This window comes from Aythya ferina, assembly GCF_964211825.1.
Source record: "Aythya ferina genome assembly, chromosome: 2".
Classification (NCBI taxonomy): Eukaryota; Metazoa; Chordata; class Aves; order Anseriformes; family Anatidae; genus Aythya; species Aythya ferina.
In genome coordinates, this window is record NC_140297.1 from 160,310,382 (window position 1) to 160,330,980 (window position 20,599).

A 20,599-nucleotide genomic window follows, 5' to 3' on the forward strand; every position below is an offset into this window, starting at 1 on the left:
CCCAGACCTTTGGTTGGGCAAGTGAAGGGCTTGTGTCACATGCCAGAAGAACAGCAGCAGCCCATTGCTGCTGTTGTCAGTGACATAGTTGGTAGGAGAGCTCTTGTGTCCCTTTAGCTCACCATCCCCAGGGTGAAGAATTTCTTCCTTATATCTAATCTAAATCTACTCTCTTTTAGTTTAAAGCTGTTAACACTTGTCATATCACTACACGCCCTGATAAAGAGTTCCTCCCCACCTTTCCTGTAGCCTCTTCTAAGTACTAGAGGGCCTCTATACCGTCTCCTGGAGCCTTCTCTTCCCCAGGCTGACGAAGCCCGGCTCTCTCAGCCTGTGTTTGTAGCTGGAAATCCTTTCCTCTAAGGTGTCGGCCACCCCACTGAGCTTGGTGCCATGCACAAACTTGCCGAGGGCCCGCTCAATCCCACCGTGTATGTCAGGGATGAGGAGGTGAAATAAAACTGGTCCCAGGGCAGACTCCCTTGAGATAACACTCCATCCTGGTCTTCACCTGGGTATAGGGATGTTGGCTGCTTCTCCTTGAATGTGCTCATCCAGCCAATATGTTTTATGCTATGTGGTCCTTCTGTCAAATCTATGACTCTTCTTGTTTTAAAACAATGCTATATGTATGAGTGCTGTCAAGAAGCTTCTTGAACAACAACAGACTTGGGCCCTGCTGGCCTGCCGAGCCCTGCTTAATATTGAGTGAATTAGAAGGAGTGTTGGGAGCAGAAAGGAAGAGGAGACATCACAGGCTGACATGCACAAGAACTTTATTGTGGAAAAAGAGTGCAAAGGTATGAGAGCAGAATGGACCTGTTCCGTGGTGCAAGAAGTGGTGCAACCATCAGGCTGTGTCCCATGGTACAACAGATTTTCCCAGAGCCCCAAGGTCTTCCTCCACTGCAATAGAATCAACACATGGAAGGTGCTGGGTGGGTTTGTGGCTGTGAGCAAGCCATTGCAGGGGAGAGTAGTGGACATGGAAGATGGTGGTAGGAGTAGAAGGAAATGAGAGAGGATGGGCTGTCCGTGAGCCATGTGTCCAGGCAGCACGGACTGGCCCCCTTCCCTGCTAGAGTGTGGAGTGCCATGAGAAGAAGAGCCGTGGCTGGTGAGCCCATGTGCCTTGAACAGTGCAGAGGTGAATCCTCAGTCTGAGTTCTGGCTTGCATGGTGTTGCAGGCTCCTGTCAGTGGTGTTGGCATGGGTCCTTAGCAGGGGTAGCAGGCTCTTCCGCCAGAGATGCAGCCCAGGCCTCCAAGGCCAAAGCCTCCAAAGCCACCAGAGGTGATGGGCACTCCCTGGGCGCTGAGGTTGCTGCCCACGGCAGCTGATGCAGAGGATCCAACGGCGGTGTTCTGGGGGAAGGAGCTGAGGATGGGTCCTGGCAGGGTGACCAGCACGGCAGGAGGCTGGATGACAACGCGGGAGTCCTCGCACTGCCTGACACAGGGCTCGTTGCAGCTGTTAGCCAGCGGGGTGGGTCCGCAGGGGCGGCAGATGTCGTAGCAGGACATGTCTGTGTTGTGGAGGGTGCCTGGAATAGAGAGTGTTGGGAAGGTGAAGGGTGTTGGGGGCATGAGGAGTGGTGGTGGGGAAGGCCAAGAGAGTGGGGAGGCCTGTGCTTGTGGGGAGCATGGTGTTGGGGAGGTGGAAGGGCTGCTAAGTGTGGAGGCAGAGGGTAAGTGGAGAGATAGGGCCGGTGGGGTGGGTGAAGGATGGGGCCAGGGTTCAGGCTCACCTTGTTGGTCACAGGGGAGAAGGCGTCTGGTGGAGTGTGTGAGGGAGCGAGGTGCAGGGCCGGCTTTTATGCTGGTCCATGAGTGCCCGCGGGGCAAGAAATCCTTTGCACATGACAGCATTTGGCGTGAGCTGCTCTTGCATGCCAAAGCCTGGCAAGTAATGAGGTGAGGTGTGGTGTCCTTCCCACAACGCACCCTTTTCATTACCTCCTGTTGAGGACATGTCTATTTGCCTTGGTGGCATCTTTTAAGTGAGAGTGGCTCTTTGGATTGATTTGCATGGAGAGTGCATTTGAGGGCAGTCAGCAGATGTGGCCAAAGCATGGGAGAGGTGGGGTGTCATGGAGTGAGGTCATGGCGTGTCACTCGTTTGGTGCGATTTGCAGCTGCATTGTTTTGAGGAGGGGGCCCTATTTACTGGCATCGCCATACTGCAGGCTTGTCTGGGCTTCCCAAATGTGCTGGGCATGAGGCACAGGAATACTTATTTATGATGATGTTACCCCTCTCATTTATAACGTGTAGCCACCAGTAGGTGTAATCTCTTAGGAGTTCAGCAGAGATTTGATTAAGTTCCTCAGAATATCCTTCTGGACAAAATGTCAAGCACGCAGCTAGACTAATATCTAATGTGATGGTTGAGCAGTTGGCAGATTGGTCAGACTCAAAATGTTGTTGTAAATGGGGTTACCTTTGCCTGGCAGGGAGTCACTGTGGGGGTTCCCGAGGGCTCCATTTTGAGTAGAGAAGCCTCGCACATAGATGTTGAGAAATTAGAGGGCCGGGCTATGAGCAACAGCATGAAATTTAACAAGGGCAACTGGCGAATTCCCCATCTGAGACAGGGCAACCCTGGATCTATGTCCAGACTGGGGGAGGAGAGGCTGGAGAACGTCCCAGCATGAAAGAACATGGGTCTTGGATGCAGGTAGGGTGACCAAAACCTCATCCTTGTGTGCAGAAGACGTTCCTGGGGCACGGAGATCTTCCTGCCCTGTGATGGGAGCAGTGGAGAGGGAGTTGAGTGAGCAGCAGTGGGGCCCGAGGGACCAGCCTGAAGCTGTGTCAGGGCAGGTTCAGCTTGGATATTAGGGAAAGGCTGTTTCCCGAGAGGGTGGTTTGGCACTGGAATAGGTTCCCCATGCAGATGGCACAGCCCATCCCTGCAGACCCTACTACCAAAACCTTGCCATGTAAACCCAAAACAGTAGGGGAGTTCTTGTGGCATTTTTCGACCTGCCCTACCTATGTGTTTACCAAGCATTTGAGGGGCCTCACAAGGGCAGAGCACAGGGGGCCAATCACCTCCCACACTATGCTGGCCAATCCTCTGTTGATGCAGCACTGCATGCAGTTGGCCTTCTGGGCTGCAGGCGTGCATCTATGGATCCTGTTAAGCCTTTCATCCACCAGAACAACCCAAGTCCTTCTCCGCAGGGCTGCTCTCAATGAGTTCTTCTCCCAGTCTGTACTCCTGTTTGGGATTGCCCTGACCCACGTTTAACACTTGGACTTGTGGAACCTCATGTGGTTCATATGGGCCTTCTTCTCCAGCCCATCCAGGTCCCTTTGAATGAAGAGCGTTGTGTGAAGAAAGGAGGAGTGTCAGGCTGGCATGCATTAGAACTTTATTGAGGAAGACTCGTGAAAAGGAAGGAGCACAAGCAGCAGGGCCCTGGTCAGAGGTGCAGGCACAGTGACCATCAGCAGCTGTGCATTTTGTGTGGAAGATATTCCCAGACCCCAGAGATCAGAGCATCCTCAGTCCATGAAGTTGGCTGCAGGGCATTGTTAGCTGCTGTCAGGGGTGTTGGCGTGGGTCCTTAGCAGGGGTAGCAGGCTCTTCTGCCAGAGAAGCAGCCCAGGCCTCCGAAGCCATAGCCTCCCAGGCCAAAGCCTCCGAAGCCGCCGGAGGAGATGGGCACTCCCTGGGCGCTGAGGTTGCTGCCCACGGCAGCTGATGCGGAGGATCCAACGGCGGTGTTCTGGGGGAAGGAGCTGAGGATGGGTCCTGGCAGGGTGACCACGACGGTGGAAGGCTGGATGGCGACGTGGGAGTCCTCGCACTGCCTGACACAGGGCTCGTTGCAGCTGTTAGCCAGCGGGGTGGGTCCGCAGGGGCGGCAGATGTCATAGCAGGACATGTCTGTGGTGTGGAGGGAGCCTGGAAGAGAGGGTGTTGGGAAGGTGGAGGGTGTTTTGAAGGTGATTAGTGTCAGGGGTGTCTGGAGCGGTGGTGAGGGAAACGAAGGGATTGGGGAGGCCTGGGTTTGCAGGTAGCATGTTGGAGGGGAGGCGGAAGGGCTGCTGAGGATGGGGACAGATGGTGTGTGGAGAGATGGTTTCGATAAGGCAGGTGAAGGAGGAAAATGGGGTTAAGACTCACCTTTTTGGTCGCAGGGGAGAAGGCTTCAGGAGGAGTGTGTGAGGGTGTGAGGCGCAGGGCCGGCTTTTATGTTGGTCCTTGAGTGCCTCCAGGGCAAGAGAGCCTCTGCGCATGACAACATTTGGCGTGAGCTGCTCTTGCATGCCATAGCCTGGCAAGTAATGAGGTGGGGTGTGGTGTCCTTCCCACAACTTGACCTTTTTATTTCCTCCTGTTGAGGACATGGTGTTAGATCCTGACGGCACCTTCAAAGTGAGAGAATTAGAGGCTGGAGCATTTCTCTGTAAGCGGCATGGGTGGGCAGGTATATGATGTGTCGAAAGGCTCATAGATGTGCGGTGTCATGAGTGAGGTCTTTGTGTGGCATTCATGTTGTGTGGCACAGACACACTGGACTTTGTGGCTGTCAGCAAGTTATTGCAATGGACAGCATAGGGCATAGAATTGGGTGCTATGAAAACAAGGAATGAGAGGTAAGTAGGTCCTACACTGGCCATATTTCCCAACTTTTCCATGTTTCCCCTTTTCCTCCAAGCTGCAGTCCTCAGAACAAGCATAGTTTTTGAAGGTTCATGTAGGGGTGGATAGATGTTGCATTCAAGACATGGGAGAGGTGCATTGTTGTCCATGAGGTCATGGTTTGCCACTCATGAGGTGTTCTCGGTGGCTTTCTTGCGAGGAGGGGGCACCCCTTGCTGACATCTCCAGCAGGTTGGTCAGTGCTTCTCAGGTATGCTGGGCGTGATGCACTACCACTTGCATCACATTCACTCCCTCCGTGCCTTCATCCTAACCCACCAGCCTGCGTTTAGCCCTTGTTTTACCCTGTTGGGTGTGCTTCATTGGTTGCTTGGTGGCCATTTTGCATGTGGAGTTTGTAGTTGAGAGAAAGTACACTCCCTGTTTTGCTCCTGGATCCGCTGTCTGAAGAGGCAGAGCAGGGATGTTTGCATAGCAGGGTATTATAGTCGCAGGCCTGTCTCAGGGCTGACAAGACTAAGTGTGTTGGGAGCCCTGCCATGCTTCCAAAAGGGTTGTGTTGGCACCTCCATAGTGCTCCCTTTTCTGTGGCCAGCATGTCGACAGCTGGGGCTTTGGTCTCCAGCCATTTGCTGGGAGTCCCTTGGGCTGTCTGTTGAGGCCTGGGAGAGGCTGTGAGATTTGTGAGGGGCAGGGACAGACATGTGGGAGTGTCCAGAAGGTCTGGGCCCAAAGCACTGGGGTGTTCTTTGAGGTGAGTGTCAAGGGGGAATCCTATTTCTCTGTGTGGTGTTCAGTGTTGACACATACAATGTGGACGTTTCAGAGGGGAGCTGGAGGTGTGCATGCTGCTTGTGGCTGTGGACCTGAGGCCCCAGTGGTCGTGGTTGCATTCTGAGGAGTGGGGAATGACAAGTGCAGCCCCTGATCTGCCAAGGTGACTGTTTTGAAGGGTTTCCCACTGCAGCTTGTTGACGAAGATGCTTGGGAGGCTGTTTGGCTGGTTATGCAGGGGTCTGTGGGACCCAGCAGACTAGACCTGCAAGTGCTGAATGTCCTGGGTGATATATTTGCAATAGCAGTTTCAGTTATTTTTGAAAGGTCATGGTGACTGGGAGAGGATCCTGAAAACTGGTAGAGACTCATCCCACTCTTTTGTTCAAGAACAGATGAAGGAGGAATTTCTGGGAAACTGCAGCCTGGTCAGCCTGATATCAGTCCCTGGGAAGGTTCTGAGGAAACCCTCCCTGAATGTATTCTCAAGTATGGAAAAGTGAAGGAGAGTAGTCAGCATGGATTTATAGAGAGTATATCCCATGTGTGCCTACACAGCATCTTCTACGTAGAAGTGACTGACATCCTACATATAGGACTCTGTGATAGTGTTTGTTGTGAAGGTGGAGGATCAGAGAGGCACAAACAACATCGATTATTGGTTCGGCACTATGCAGCATCAGGTCCCTTTGTAGATGGCTGAAACAGGCCCTTATCAAACATGGGGCAGCTGCTGGATTCTTCTCACAGAGGCCACCTCTGCAGTCCCCACTACCAAAAACCTTGCAATGTAAAAACAGTACAATAGGGGCAGCCTTGTGGTACTTTTTGACACGATCTTGAACTGTGTACTTAAACAGGGTGAGGTGGGAATCATCATAGAGTCATAGAGTGTCTCACCTTGGAAGGAACTTTAAGGATCATCTTACTCCAGCCCCCTGCCGTAGGACAGGATGTCACCCACCAGATCACGTTGGCCAAGGCCCCATCCAGGATGCCCCTGAACTCCACGAGGGATGGGGCATTCACAGTCTTGTCTTGGCAACCTGTTCCAGTGCCTCATAACCCTCACAGTGAAGAATTTCCTCCTAATATCTAGTCTAAATCTATCCTCTTTTATTTGAAGACCACTACCCCTTCTCCTATCATTATCTACACGAGTAAAGAGACATTCTCCATCCTTTTTGAAGACCCCTTTAACTACTGAAAGACCTCAAGGAAGCCTCTGCAGAGCCTTCACTTCTCCAGGCTGAACATCCCCAGCTCTCTGAGCCTTCTTTCATAGGAGAGCTGCTCAAGGTGGAGCCTCACGAGAACAGAAAAGAGGGGGGCAATCAACTCCCTCGCTATGCTGATTACTGCTCTGTTGATGCAGCACTGCATGCAGTTGGCCTTCTGGGCTGCAGTCATGCATTGCTGGATCCTGTTGAGCCTTTCATCCACCAGAACAACCCAAGTCCTTCTCTGCAGGGCTGCTCTCAATGAGTTCTTCTCCCAGTCTGTACTCCTGTCTGGGACTGGCCTGACCCAGTTACACCACGCTGCACTTGGACTTGTTCAACCTCATTCTGTTCTGATTGGCATGCTTCTCCAGCCTGTCTAGGTTCCTTTGGATGAAGAGCATTGGGTGAAAAAGGAGGAGTGTCAGGCTGGCATGCATTAGAACTTTATTGAGGAAGACTCGTGAAAAGGAAGGAGCACAAGCAGCAGGGCCCTGGTCAGAGGTGCAGGCACAGTGACCATTAGCAGCTGTGCATTTTGTGTGGAAGGTATTCCCAGACCCCGGAGATCAGAGCATCCTCAGTCCATGAAGTTGGTTGCAGGGCATTGTTAGCTGCTGTCAGGGGTGTTGGCGTGGGTCCTTAGCAGGGGTAGCAGGCTCTTCTGCCAGAGAAGCAGCCCAGGCCTCCCAAGCCATAGCCTCCAAGGCCAAAGCCTCCGAAGCCGCCGGAGGAGATGGGCACTCCCTGGGCGCTGAGGTTGCTGCCCACAGCAGCTGATGCGGAGGATCCAACGGCGGTGTTCTGGGGGAAGGAGCTGAGGATGGGTCCTGGCAGGGTGACCAGCACGGTGGAAGGCTGGATGGCAACGTGGGAGTCCTCGCACTGCCTGACACAGGGCTCGTTGCAGCTGTTAGCCAGCGGGGTGGGTCCGCAGGGGTGGCAGATGTCGTAGCAGGACATGTCTGTGGTGTGGAGGGTGCCTGGAAGTGAGGCTGTTGGGAATGTGTATGGTGTTGGGGGTGTGAGGAGTGGTGCCTAGGTAGGCAAGGGGAGCGGGGAGGACTCTGCTTGTGGGGATCCTGGTGGTTGGGAGGCGGAAGGGCTGCTGGGGCTGGGGGCAGAGACTGTGTGGAGAGATGGGTCTGATGGGTAAGGAGAAGGAGGGGATCGGGGCTAAGGCTCACCTTGTTGGTCACAGGGGCGAAGGCGTCAGGAGGAGTGTGTGAGGGTGCGAGACACAGGGCCGGCTTTTATGCTGCTCCTTGAGTGCCCACAGGCAAGAGAATCTCTGCGCATGACAGCATATGGCATGACCTGCTCTTACATGCCAAAGCCTGGCAAGTAATGAGGTGGGGTGTGGTGTCCTTCCCACAACTTGACCTTTTCATTTCCTCCTGTTGAGGACATGGTATTAGATCCTGACCGCACCTTCAAAGTGAGAGTATTAGAGGCTTCTGCATTTCTCTGAAAGTTGCATGGGAGGACAGGTAGATGATTTTTGCGAAAGGCTGGTTGAGGTGCGGTGTCATGAATGAGGTCTTTGCATGGCATTCATGTGGTGTGGCACAACCACACTGGGCTTTGTGGCTGTGAGCCAGTCATTGCAGTGGAGAGCAGAGAGGGGGACAATCAACTCCCTCACTATGCTGGTTACTGCTCTGTTGATGCAGCACTGCATGCAGTTCGCCTTCTGGGATGCAGGTTTGCATCTGTGGATCCTGTTGAGCCTTTCATCCAGCAGAACAACCCAAGTCCTTCTCTGCAGGGCTGCTCTCAATGAGTTCTTCTCCCAGTCTGTACTCCTGTCTGGGATTGGCCTGACCCAGGTGCAGCACGCTGCACTTGGACTTGTTGAACCTCATGCAATTCACATGGTCCTGCTTCTCTAGCCCGTCCGGGTTCCATTGGATGAAGATATTTGTGTGAAGAAAGGAGGAGTGTCAGGCTGGCATGCATTAGAACTTTTAGATTAGAACTATCATAGAAGACTCGTGAAAAGGATTCTATGAGAAAGAGCTGCAGTTGAGGATTTGGTGAGCCCAAGATCCAACCTCATCCCAGAGGTACAACCCTCATTCCATGACACTGATTGCAGTGTCTTGATGGTATTTGTCAGGGGTGGTGGCCAGGAAATCCTGATGGAAAAGAGTTACTCAGTGTGTGCTGACTTCTGACCCATGCAGAAGTCCCTTAGCTAGCCAAGACCTTTGGTTGGGCAAGTGAAGGGCTTGTGTCACATGCCAGAAGAACAGGAGCAGCCCATTGCTGCTGTTGTCAGTGACATACTTGGTAAGAGAGGTCTTGTGTCCCTTTTCATACACTTCTACAACTCCAGAGGATCTAGACCTGTGAGGCTCTCAGTTCACAGTTCTCAGTGAGTTCTCAGTTTCTGAATGGCCATGAACTTCTCAGTTTCTGAACTGAGTTTCAGAACTTCTCAGTTTCTGAATGACCATGTCATTGGAGGGAGCATCAAAGCCTTTACTAAAGGCAATGTAAGCAACAGCCACAGCTCTTTCCTCATCTACCAGGAGAGTTATTTCAATGCAGAAGACACTGAGAAGGCCCAGGCATGACTTCAGTTCTCTAACTCCATGCTGAATACTCCCCTTCACGTTCTTCTCCTTTGTGTGCTCGGCAATGCTTCCCAAGAAGATTTCCTTCTGCACTTTCCCAGAGACTGATGGCAGGCCAACCAGCCTGCAGTTCCCCACACCTTCCTTCTCCATCTGTTGAACATCACAGTGGGATGAGTCTCTTGCAATCTTCAGGAACCCAGTTGCCATCAACTTTCAAAGAAAGCTGAAAGCCTTGTGAAGATATCAGGCTGGACTCTATGGTGGTTTTACCGCGCTAGGCAGCTAAACACCACAACCTCTCTCTCATTCCCCCTTCTTAGATGAGGAAGGGAAGAAGAAAAGTAAAGAACAACACGCAGGTTGAGATAAGGATAGTTTAATTAAAGAGGAAAATAATAATAATAAATAAGGAAAGAATATTATTAACTAAACAATCTAACTAAAGAGGAAAAAAAAAGGAAAGGGGAAAAAGGAGGGCAAAAGGGATAAAAAAGGAGAAAAAAATATAAAAATTAAGTCTGTGTGGCAGTGCAGAGGAAAGAAATCACTCTCTACTTCTCTCAAATGAGCGATGCTGGACCATGTCCTTGAAGCAGGGCCTCAATGTACGTAGGCCGTGTTCGGGAGGAAGACTGAAGTTCTCACAATGAGAGCCCAACACTCACTCTTCTTTTTGTTTCCATTTTTATTGCTGAGTGTGACACCACATGGTATGGAATATCCCTTTGTCTGGTTTAAGTCAGCTGCCCTGGTGATGTTGCTCTTCTCACCTTTTTGTCCACCCCCTAGGAGGGTTAGAGAGAGTCCTGATGTGCCAGCACTGCTCCGCCGTAGACACAGCACTGGTGTGATAACACTGCTGTTCTAGCTACAAGTGCAGAGCACAGCACTGTATGGGCTGCTGCAGGGAAAGGTAACATCCCAGCCAGACACAGTACAAACACTCAGCATTTGTAGGTGCAACCTGACAGGTCCTCTTCACTTCAGTACATCCAGTGGCAATGCCTCCCTATATTCCAAAGCAACATGCACTACTCACCTGTTGGACAGCCTGCAAAACGTTCACCTTGGCTAACCAGTTGAATGCCTTCGGAGTTTTAGCTCACATGCACTAGTTCTGCCTCAAATGTCCAAATCATCTTTCAGAAAATCAAACACTGCGCAGAGAAATAGGTTTCCCCCTTGAAACAAATTCCAAATATCCCCAATAACGCAATGGCTGCCAGCTAGCCATTTTTCACACTCGTTCTTCTCTTCTGCCTTTCATGAAAATCAGAACCACTCCCAGACCACACGACCCAGCCTGAGAAATCCCATCAAGCTGACTGTCAACCCTAGGGTTTTCTCTAGGGACTTTAGGTTTGGAGGAAAGGAGGGGAAGCCTATGCTGTCAAGAAACAAGGCCAGTGTAGGACCTATTCACCTCTCATTCCTTCTTTTCATAGCATCTTCTTCTATGCCCAATACTCTCCACTGCAGTGACATGCTCAGTGAGACAAAGCCCAGTGAAGCTGGGCCACACCACATGAACGCTATGCAAAGACCTCACTAATGACACCGCAGCTCATCCAGCCTCTGGCCACATCATCTACTTGCCCTCCCATGCACCTTTCAGAGAAATGCTCCAGCCTCTAATTCTCTCACTTTGAAGGTTCTGTCAGCATCTAACACCATGTCCTCAACAGGAGGACATGAAAAGGTCAAGTTGTGGGAAGGACACCACACCTCAACTCATTACTTGCCAGGCTTTGGAATGGAAGAGCAGCTCACGCCAAATGTTGTCATGCGCAGAGGCTCTCTTGCCCTGCAGGCACTCACGGACCAGCATAAAAGCCGGCCGTGCACCTCGCTCCCTCACACACTCCTTCCGACACCTTCTCCTCTGCGACCAACAAGGTGAGACTGAACCCCGATCCCCTCCTTCACCCGCCTCCCCACATACTCTCTACCCCCAGCCTCAGCAGCCCTTCTACCTCCCCACCACCATGCTCTCATAAAATCCCAGGTCTCCCCGCTCCCCTTGCCTACCTAGGCACCGCTCCTCACGCCCCCAGCACCCTCCACCTTCCCAACAGCCTCTCTTCCAGGCACCCTTCACAAGACAGACATGTCCTGCTTCGACATCTGCCGCCCCTGCGGACCCACCCCGCTGGCTAACAGCTGCAACGAGCCCTGTGTCAGGCAGTGCGAGGACTCCCACGTCGCCATCCAGCCTTCCACTGTGGTGGTCACCCTGCCAGGACCCATCCTCAGCTCCTTCCCCCAGAACACCGCCGTTGGATCCTCCGCATCAGCTGCTGTGGGCAGCAACCTCAGCGCCCAGGGAGTGCCCATCTCCTCCGGTGGCTTCGGAGGCTTTGGCCTTGGAGGCTATGGCCTGGGAGGCCTGGGCTGCTTCTCTGGCAGAAGAGCCTGCTACCCCTGCTAAGGACCCACACCAACACCCCTGACAGCAGCTAACAATGCCCTGCAACCAACTTCATGGACTGAGGATGCTCTGATCTCCGGGGTCTGGGAATACCTTCCACACAAAATGCACAGCTGCTGATGGTCACTGTGCCTGCACCTCTGACCAAGGCCATTCTGCTTGTGCTCCTTCCTTTTCATGAGTCTTCCTCAATAAAGTTCTAATGCATGCCAGCCTGACACTCCTTTCTTCACACAATGCTGTTCATTCAAAGGGACGTGGACGGGCTGGAGAAGCAGGCCCATGTGAACCACATGAGGTTCAACAAGTCCAAGTGTTAAACGTGGGTCAGGGCAATCCCAGATAGGAGTACAGACTGGGAGAAGAACTCATTGAGAGCAGCCCTGCAGATAAGGACTTGGGTTGTTCTGGTGGATGAAAGAATCACAGAATCACAGAATCACAGAATTTCTAGGTTGGAAGAGACCTCAAGATCATCGAGTCCAACCTCTGACCTAACGCTAACAGTCCCCACTAAACCATATCCCTAAGCTCTACATCTAAACGTCTTTTAAAGACTTCCAGGGATGGTGACTCCACCACTTCCCTGGGCAGCCTGTTCCAGTGTCTAACAACCCTTTCGGTAAAGAAGTCCTTCCTAACATCCAACCTAAAACTCCCCTGGTGCAACTTTAGCCCATTCCCCCTCGTCCTGTCACCAGGCACGTGGGAGAACAGGCCAACCCCCACCTCACTACAGCCTCCTTTAAGGTATGTGTAGAGAGCAATAAGGTCGCCCCTGAGCCTCCTTTTCTCCAGGCTGAACAAGCCCAGCTCCCTCAGCCGCTCCTCATAGGACTTGTTCTCCAGGCCCCTCACCAGCTTCATCGCCCTTCTCTGGACCCGCTCAAGCACCTCGATATCCTTCTTGTAGTGGCTCAATAGGATCCAGCAGTGCACAACTGCAGCCCAGAAGGCCAACTGCATGCAGTGCTGCATCAACAGAGGACTAGCCAGCATAGTGAGGGAGGTGATTGGCCCCCTGTGCTCTGCCCTTGTGAGGCCCCTCAAATGCTTGGTAAACACATAGGTAGGGCAGGTCGAAAAATGCCACAAGAACTCCCCTACTGTTTTGGGTTTACATGGCAAGGTTTTGGTAGTAGGGTCTGCAGGGATGGGCTGTGCCATCTGCATGGGGAACCTATTCCAGTGCCAAACCACCCTCTCGGGAAACAGCCTTTCCCTAATATCCAAGCTGAACCTGCCCTGACACAGCTTCAGGCTGGTCCCTCGGGCCCCACTGCTGCTCACTCAACTCCCTCTCCACTGCTCCCATCACAGGGCAGGAAGATCTCCGTGCCCCAGGAACGTCTTCTGCACACAAGGATGAGGTTTTGGTCACCTTACCTGCATTCAAGACCCATGTCCTTTCATGGTGGGCCACTATCCAGCCTCTCCTCCCCCAGTCTGGACATAGATCCAGGGTTGCCCTGTCTCAGATGGGGAATTCGCCAGTTGCCCTTGTTAAATTTCATGCTGTTGCTCATAGCCCGGCCCTCTAATTTCTCAACATCTATGTGCCAGGCTTCTCTACTCAAAATGGAGCCCTCGGGAACCCCCACAGTGACTCCCTGCCAGGCACAGGTAACCCCATTTACAACTACATTTTGAGTCTGACCAATCTGCCAACTGCTCAACCATCACATTAGGTATTAGTCTAGCTGCGTGCTTGACATTTTGTCCAGAAGGATATTCTGAGGAACTTAATCAAATCTCTGCTGAACTCCTAAGAGATTACACCTACTGGTGGCTACACATTATAAATGAGAGGGGTAACATAACCATAAATAAGTATTCCTGTGCCTCATGCCCAGCACATCTGGGAAGCCCAGACCAGCCTGCTGTATGGCGATGCCAGCAAATAGGGCCCCCTCCTCACAACAATGCAGCCACAAACCTCAACACACAAGTGACACGCCATGACCTCACTCCATGACACCCCACCTCTCCCATGCTATGGCCACGTCTGCTGACTGCCCTCAAATGCACTCTCCATGCAAATCCATCCAAAGAGCCACTCTCACTTAGAAGCTGCCGCCATGGCCAAATAGACATGTCCTCAGCAGGAAGAAATGAAAAGGGTGCGTTGTGGGTTGGACAAAACACCTCAACTCATTATTTGCCAGGCTTTGTTGTTTAAGAAGAGCTCACGCCAAATGTTGTCATGCACAAAGGGTTAATTGCCCCGCAGGCACTCAAGGACCAGCATAAAAGCCAGCCCTGTGCCTCGCTCTCTCACACACTCCTTCTGAAGCCTTCTCCCCTGCGACAAACAAGGTGAGCCCGAACCCCACTCCCATCCTTCACCTACCCGACCAACCTTATCTCCCCACACAGCCTCTCCCCCCAGCCTCAGCAGCCCTTTTGCCTCCCCAATGCCATGCTCCCCACAACAGTAGGCCTCCCTGCTCCCTTGGCCTCCTCCAGCAGTGCTCCACACACCCCTAAAACCCTCTGCTTTCCCAACACCCTCTCTTCCAGGCTCCCTCCACACCACAGACATGTCCTGCTACGACATCTGCCGCCCCTGCGGACCCACCCCGCTGGCTAACAGCTGCAACGAGCCCTGTGTCAGGCAGTGCGAGGACTCCCACGTCGCCATCCAGCCTTCCACCGTCGTGGTCACCCTGCCAGGACCCATCCTCAGCTCCTTCCCCCAGAACACCGCCGTTGGATCCTCCGCATCAGCTGCCGTGGGCAGCAACCTCAGCGCCCAGGGAGTGCCCATCTCCTCCGGCGGCTTCGGAGGCTTTGGCCTTGGAGGCTATGGCTTGGGAGGCCTGGGCTGCTTCTCTGGCAGAAGAGCCTGCTACCCCTGCTAAGGACCCACACCAACACCCCTGACAGCAGCTAACAATGCCCTGCAACCAACTTCAGGGACTGAGGATGCTCTGATCTCCGGGGTCTGGAAATATCTTCCACACAAAATGCGTAGCTGCTGATGGTCACTGTGCCTGCACCTCTGACCAGGGCCCTTCTTTTTGTGTTCCTTCCTTTTCACGAGTCTTCCTCAATAAAGTTCTAATGCATGCCAGACTGACACTCCTCCTTTCTTCACCCAATGCTCTTCATCCAAAGGAACCTAGACAGGCTGGAGAAGCAGGCCAATCAGAACTGAATGAGGTTCAACAAGTCCAAGTGCAGCGTGGTGTAACTGCGTCAGGCCAATCCCAGACAGGAGTACAGACTAGGAGAAGAACTCACTGAGAGCAGCCCTGCAGAAAATGACTTGGGTTGTTCTGGTGGATGAAAGGTTTGAACAGGACCCAGCAGTGCACGCCTGCAGCCCACAAAGCCCACAGCATCCTGGGCTGCATCAACAGAGGTGTGACCTTCAGGTCAAGGGAGGTGATTGTTCCCCTCTACTCTGTCCTTATGAGGCCCCACATGGAGTACTACCTGAAGCTTTATGGCCCACAGCACAAGGGGGAATGGTCTCCAAATAAAGAGGATAGATTTAGACTAGACATTAGGAGGAAATTCTTTACTGTGGGGGTGGTGAGGCACTGGAACAGGGTGCCAAGAGAAGTAGTAGATGGCCCATCCCTGGAGGTGTTCAAGGCCAGGCTACATGGGGCCTTGGCCAGACTGATCTGGTGGGTGCCATGCTTTCCTATGGCAGGGCTTTGGAGTTAGGAGATCCTTATATTCCCTTCCAAGACAAGCCATTCTGTGATTCTTTGATGATTCCCACTTCACCCTGTACAAACGCAGGAGAGAAGAGGCAGCGGCCCGTGGAGAGCCCCTGTAGGAATAGACCCCTGGGACAGAGCTGCAGGTTGTGGAGAGGAGCCCATGCAGGAGCAGGGGATCTGGGGAGAGCTGCTCCTTGTGGAGGACCCATGCTGGAGCAGTTTGCTCCTGATATATGAACCCTGTGGTACGGAGTCATATTGAAGCTGTTCTTGAAGAGCTGCTGCCTGTGGGAAGCCCACATAGGCTCGGTTCGGGAAGGATGGCATCCTTTCGGAAGGACCCTTGTGGAGCAGGCACAGAGAGGGACTATGAAGGAACGGCGGACACGAAGCAACAAGAACTGACTGCAGCCCACATTGGTCCTTCCCCTACGCCGCTCAAGTGGAGGAGGTGGAATGGGGTGGATGAAGTAGATATCTTTAGTTTGTTTGTGTTTTGCTTCTTTCTCACTGCTCTAGCTTGTTAGTAATAGATAACATGTTTTATTTATCTCCCTGTGCTTCAGCTTGTTCTGACCATGACTAACACTGCTGAGTGATCTCCCAGTTCTTATGTCAACCCTTGAGCCCTTTTCATTGTATCTTCTCCCCCTTTCCCTTTGAGAAGGGGGAGTGAGAAAGCAGTTATGGCAGAGCTCAGCTGCCCAGCTAGGTGAAACCACCACACCTGGCGAGGATGTCACCAACATCACCACAAGTGGGCACCACCTGGGCTTTCAGCGCATCACCCAAGACCTACATGTGCCCAGCTAAAGCCTTGGGCACATTAAGGCTCTTCTTCTATGCCCTCTGAAGCAATCTGCCCATGTCAGCACATCCTTGACTGCTTTCTTCTGCAACATCATCCTACACCTTCACAACAAACGCTATCACAGAGTCATGTATGTGACATATATGTAAGACATCAGTCAATTCTATGTAGAAGACTCTGCGGAGGCACACATGGAATTTGCTCTTTGTAAATCCATGGTGACTCTTCTCCATCACTTCTCTGTGCTTGAGAATACATTCTGGGAGGATTTCCTTCAGAGCCTTTCCAGATACCTTGAGAAACAAGGTTGTGTTTTTGCAAGAGAAGGTGTTTTCGCACCGTAAAATTTCACTAAACTTGCATATTCAAAAGCGATTGGGCAGGCATGACAGTAGCTTTACAGTGGGGAGTATGGTAAGAACATAAGGGGAAGGTCCTACTGTCCCAAAATAAGCAAGATAGCTAGAAAAACAGGACGAGCAGTGCAAAATTAGTAAAAACAAAAAATTGCGATCCCTCTGGTCATGAAAGAAGGGGAAAAAAAATGAAAAGGAGAAATTAAAGTTTGGTCAAATAAAATTGGGCATATATGGTATAGAAAGGCATCAAGTAGCTTGTGAACCTGTAGTATGCATCCAGTGAGGAAACGGGAGAAACCAGGCGTTGGGTACTAGGGAATACAAGTGATTATGATATACTTTTCCAGTGTACTCCTGCTTCCAGGCTGCACACCATTGCAATCGCAAATAAAACAGCTACACAGAAGACCCTGCCTGGGAAAATTATTGAGATTTTTGTCACAACACTGATGTCAGGCTGCCCAGGCTGCAGATTCGCAGAAAATCTTACTTCATCTGCTCTCAAACAGAAGAATGGGATGACTTTCTTCCAGTTTACAGGAACCTCTCCCAGTCACCATGACCTTTCAAAGATAACTGAAACTGCTATTGCAAACATATCACCTGGGACATTCAGTGTTTGCAGGTGCAGCATGTCAGGTCCCACAGACTCCTGCATAACCAGCTATACAGACTCCCCAGCATCTTTGTCAACAAGCTCCAGTGAGACAGCCTAAAAAAACACTCACCATAGCAGATCAGGGGCTGCACTTGGAATTCCCCACTCCTCAGAATGCAACAACGACCAATGAAGCATCAGGTCCACAGCCACAAGCAGCATGCACACCTCCAGCTCCACTCTGAAACGTCCACATCGTACGAGTCAACATTGAACACCACACAGAGAAATAGACACTCCCCTTGACACTCACCCCAAAGAACACCCCAGTGCTTTGGGCCCAGACCTTCTGGACACTCCCACATGTCTGTCCCTGCCCCTCACAAATCTCACAGCCTCTCCCAGGCCTCAACAGACAGTCCAAGGGATTCCAACCAAACTGCATTAGCCCAAAGCCCTTGCTCTCAACGTGCTGGCCACAGAAAAGGGAGCTCAATGGAGGCGCCAACGCAACCCTTTGGGAAGTATGGCAGGGCCCCCAATACACTTAGTCTTGTCAGCCCTGAGACAGGCCCGCAACTACAACACCCTGCTATGCAAAAACCTCTTCTCTGCCTCTTTGGACTGCAGCCCCAGGGACAAGACAGGGGTCTTGCTCCCATACACTTGCTCCCACGTACAGCCTCTATGTGCACGATTGCCACCAAGACAACAATGAAGCACACCCAATGGGAAAGACAAGGGCTAAACACAGGCTGGTGAGTTGGGATGAAGGCACGGAGGGAGTGAATGTGATGCAAGTGGTAGCGCATCACGCCCAGCATACCTGAGAAACACTGGCCAACCTACTGTGGATGCCAACAAGGGGGGCCTCCTCATCACAACAAAGCCAACGACGACACCTCATGAGTGCCAAACTATGACCTCATGGACAACAACGCACCTCTCCCAGGTCTTCAATGCAACATCTATCCACCCCTACATGAACCTTTAAAAGCTATTCTTCGGTCTTTAATACTCTAACTTGAAATGTTCCGCCACTTCCAACATCTTGAACAGGAAGAAATGCAGGCAGGACATTGTGGGGAGATCATACACCACCTCATTACTTGAGGGGTTGTGGCATGTAAGAGTAACTCACACCAAATTCTGTCATGCGCAAAGGCTCTCTCACCTCACGGATACTCGGGGACCAGAATAAAAGCCAGCCCTGCGCCTCGCACCCTCATACTCTCATCCTGACACCTTCTCCCCTGCACCCAACAAGGTGAGTCTGAACTCTGCTCCGCTCCTTCACCCACAACACCTTGAACATCTCTCCACAAACCTTCTGTCCCCAGCCTCAACAGCCCCTCCACCTCCCAACCACCAGGCTTTCCATAGCCCCACTCTGGGCCTTTCCACTCCCTTGGCCTACCCCGGAACTGCTCTTCATGCCACCAACACCCTACGCCTTCACAATACCCTCTCTTCCAGGGACCCTCCACAACACAGACATGTCCTGCTACGACATCTGCCGCCCCTGCGGACCCACCCCGCTGGCTAACAGCTGCAACGAGCCCTGTGTCAGGCAGTGCGAGGACTCCCACGTCGCCATCCAGCCTTCCACCGTGGTGGTCACCCTGCCAGGACCCATCCTCAGCTCCTTCCCCCAGAACACCGCCGTTGGATCCTCCGCATCAGCTGCCGTGGGCAGCAACCTCAGCGCCCAGGGAGTCCCCATCTCCTCCGGTGGCTTTGGAGGCTTTGGCCTGGGAGGCTTGGGCTGCATCTCTGGCGGAAGAGCCTGCTACCCCTGCTAAGGTCACATGCCAATATCCCTGACAGTAGCCTCCAACACCATGCAAGCCAGCTCTCAGTCTGAGGACCCAATTCCTTGCTGTCCATGGAATACGAGCTGACAAGCCACAGCTCATCATTCCATGGCACAGCAAAGCAAGCAAGCAAGGAAGGGGACAGCCCTTGCTGTCAGGAAACATGGCCAACATACCTCCTTCTTTCTTCCTCTTTCTTCTTTCCATAGCACCACCACCTACCACCACTACTCTCTGCTGCAATGCCTTGCTCACTAGCATAGTCCCTCGGGAACCTTTCTGGGGCTGCTCCCACCATGGGTAGGGAGACCTAAGGGCTCTGGGAAAATCCGCTGTATGCAAGGACATAGGTTAGTGGTCATCCTCCAGCCACCTCAGAATGTGCATCTCCCACATGACTTTCCCTCTGTTTCATGTTTTCCTCAATAAAATCAATCTGCATCCCAAATCCTGAGATGCCTTCTCTTTCTTTCTTCTCCCAGCGCTTTTCCAAATTCACGCGACAAAAAGAACAAAAAGCAGGGCTCAAGTGGCCATCAGGGCCCAAGCCTCTTGGTGTTCAAGAAGTATTTGGACAATGCTCTTACATATCTCCTTGGCACTAAAATGGAAAGACATGATGGGCCACTCAGCAGATAAGGAATTGCCTGCACGGTCACATTCCAAGAGTTGCGCTCAACAGCTCGGTGCCCAGGTGGGGACCAGGGAGGAGTGGTGATCCTCTGGAGTCTCTATTGAGGCCAGTATTATTTCACCGAGTTGTCCCTCACACGGACACCACACGTATAGTGCAAGACTCTGGTGGATGTGGATGCATCTTTGTGCCGTCGCTGACCCACAAGTTCTCAAGCTGCCGGCCTGACGTGCTTCCTTTTCCCTTCTTCTTCCCACTTCCCTCAGCACAGAGGCAAAGCTCTAGAGGTCATCGGGATAGGTTGAAAAGGGCCACAACACCTTCAAATACATCACCCAAGACTTACAAGTGACCAAACACAAGCTTCATCATTCTAAAGCCCTTCTGCCCATGCCTTCTGAAACAATTTCCGCTCATTAGCACACCCTACAGCTGCTTTCTTTTGCACCAAGATTGTACACAGTGACCGATCACAAAGTGACCAGCCTGCAGTTCCCCACACCTTTCTTCTGCATCTGTTGAACATCACAGTGGGATGAACCTCTTCCAGTCTTCAGGAACTCAGTTGCTATCAACTTTCAAAAAAAGATGAAAGTAGCCTTCTGAAGATATCTGCCAGGACTCTCAGCATTTCTAGGTGCAACCTGACAGGTCCTGTGCACTTCAGTACATCCAGTGGCACAGCTTCTCTGTCTTCCTCGGCAACATGCACTACTCACCTGAGAGACAGCCCACAAAACACTCACCTTGGCTGACCACTGGAAGGCCTTGATGTTCATTCACCCTTTGCAGGTTTTGCTCGCATGCCTCCAGTTTGTCACCGAAATGTCCAAATCATCTTCCAGAAAATTAAACACTGGCCAGAGAAATAGGTTTCCCCCTTGACACAAATCCCAAACATCATCTCGAATAGTATGCTGACTACCTGCTGGTCCTTTCTCATAGACCATCTTGTCCTCTGCCTTTCATGAACCTCAGGGCTGCTCACAGACCACACCACCCAGCCCGAGAAATCCCATCAAGCAGAGCATCAAGCCTTGTGTTCTCTGGGGACTTCAGCTTTGGAGGAAAAGGGGAAACATGGAAAAGTC

The 20,599-nt window shown here is 52.1% G+C and overlaps 6 pseudogenes across 6 annotated transcripts; 3 read left to right on the forward strand and 3 right to left on the reverse strand.

Moving 5' to 3' along the window:
• Positions 1 to 1,217: 1,217 nt before the first annotated feature.
• LOC311431241 (feather keratin 1 pseudogene) lies at positions 1,218 to 1,523 on the reverse strand (annotated as a pseudogene). The gene has a single exon. The product of its transcript is annotated as a feather keratin 1 pseudogene (transcript).
• A 2,048-nt stretch (positions 1,524 to 3,571) lies between these two features.
• On the reverse strand, positions 3,572 to 3,892 carry LOC311431229 (feather beta keratin pseudogene; annotated as a pseudogene). The gene has a single exon. The product of its transcript is annotated as a feather beta keratin pseudogene (transcript).
• A 3,358-nt stretch (positions 3,893 to 7,250) lies between these two features.
• LOC311431233 (feather keratin 1 pseudogene) lies at positions 7,251 to 7,571 on the reverse strand (annotated as a pseudogene). The gene has a single exon. The product of its transcript is annotated as a feather keratin 1 pseudogene (transcript).
• Positions 7,572 to 11,297: 3,726 nt separating this feature from the next.
• Positions 11,298 to 11,618, forward strand: LOC311431221 (feather keratin 1 pseudogene; annotated as a pseudogene). The gene has a single exon. The product of its transcript is annotated as a feather keratin 1 pseudogene (transcript).
• Positions 11,619 to 14,158: 2,540 nt separating this feature from the next.
• Positions 14,159 to 14,479, forward strand: LOC311431223 (feather keratin 1 pseudogene; annotated as a pseudogene). The gene has a single exon. The product of its transcript is annotated as a feather keratin 1 pseudogene (transcript).
• A 4,077-nt stretch (positions 14,480 to 18,556) lies between these two features.
• Positions 18,557 to 18,862, forward strand: LOC311431243 (feather keratin 1 pseudogene; annotated as a pseudogene). The gene has a single exon. The product of its transcript is annotated as a feather keratin 1 pseudogene (transcript).
• Positions 18,863 to 20,599: the final 1,737 nt, after the last annotated feature.